The sequence below is a fragment of the Amaranthus tricolor genome, chromosome 8, assembly GCF_026212465.1.
Source record: "Amaranthus tricolor cultivar Red isolate AtriRed21 chromosome 8, ASM2621246v1, whole genome shotgun sequence".
Classification (NCBI taxonomy): Eukaryota; Viridiplantae; Streptophyta; class Magnoliopsida; order Caryophyllales; family Amaranthaceae; genus Amaranthus; species Amaranthus tricolor.
Genome location: NC_080054.1, coordinates 1,425,260 through 1,426,620, shown reverse-complemented (window position 1 = coordinate 1,426,620; position 1,361 = coordinate 1,425,260).

Sequence of the window (1,361 nt, the reverse complement as noted above, 5' to 3'; positions counted from 1 at the left end):
GCACGCGCGCGCGCTAGGCGCTAAGGCGCTAAGGCACTTAAGCACTTAAGCACTTTAGCACTTAAGCACTTGAGCACCTTGAGCACCTGAGCACCTATATGGATGGTTATAATATAATGTGAGCTCTCAAGGTGCTGTGAAGGTTTTCGGGCCATGCGGTACGAAAGACGCTATGGCCCATGGGAAAGAAGGTGGTAGCATAGAGCCTCACCCCGAGCCGTGAGCCATGAGACCCCCCCCTTGTGATTATGGCTTGTAAGGGAGTTCATTGCAACGTGATCGAAAACATCATTCAAACTTAATATCAATGATTCTCATTACTATGGTTTGTAAGGGAGATTGTGGTATAGGAGCAATGTGGTAGCCTTGAGCCATGGCCGGAGCCTCGCCCCGAGCCCCGAGCCAAGAATGAGCCATGAGACCCCCCTAATGATTATGGCTTTTAAGGGAGTTCGTTGCAAGGTGATCAAAAACATCATTCAAACTTAATACCAATGATTCTCATTACTATGGTTTGTAAGGGAGATTGTGGTAAAGGAGTTCAATGTAAGTTGATAAAAAATACTCCCTTTTAGCCTCTTATATCATTCAAAAATTTATTTTTACCCATTTTTGAAAATAATATCAATGACTCTCACTCATAATATCTTTCCAACAAGCCTCCCATTTTTTCAAGATTTTTACAATTTTTTATCCATTTTTCACTATTTTTCACCAATTTAACGGAAAAAAAAAAAATAAAATATTTTTTTAATGAAATTAATATTTTTAACTAAACCAATCTATTTGTATATTTTTTCTCAAGTGTCTCCTAATTTTTCATGATCTATTGACACTTTTTACTATTTTTTATTATTTTTCCCTTTATTTCACCAATTTAACGGAAAAAAAAAATAAAATACTTTTTTTAATGAAAAAAATTTTTTTAACTAAACCAATGTCTTTATATATATTTTCTCAAGTGTCTCCTAATTTTTCATGATTTATTGACACTATTTACTATTTTTTATTAATTTCGCGTTTTTCGGCCTTATTTAATTAAAATAAAATACTTACAAGTTTTTTTTTTTCAAAATTTCAGCTTCTAAAATTTCTTTAATATATGTTCCAACAATACAAGTCATAAAAATGACATTATGTTACAAATAAAGGTGAGTTTTGGTCCATGGAAAAACTAGTATAACTTAACTTGCATTTGGGTGTCCCCTAGGGTCACAAGGGAAAAATCTCTTTATCTATTATAGGGGGAAAGAGTTTGGGAGCCTTGGGCTGGCATGGCCAGCACCCCCTCGCCCAGGCATGGGCGTTATGCGTGTGAGGGGTGACTACCCTCCATCACGTTGAATGCCATCCCGTGGGCC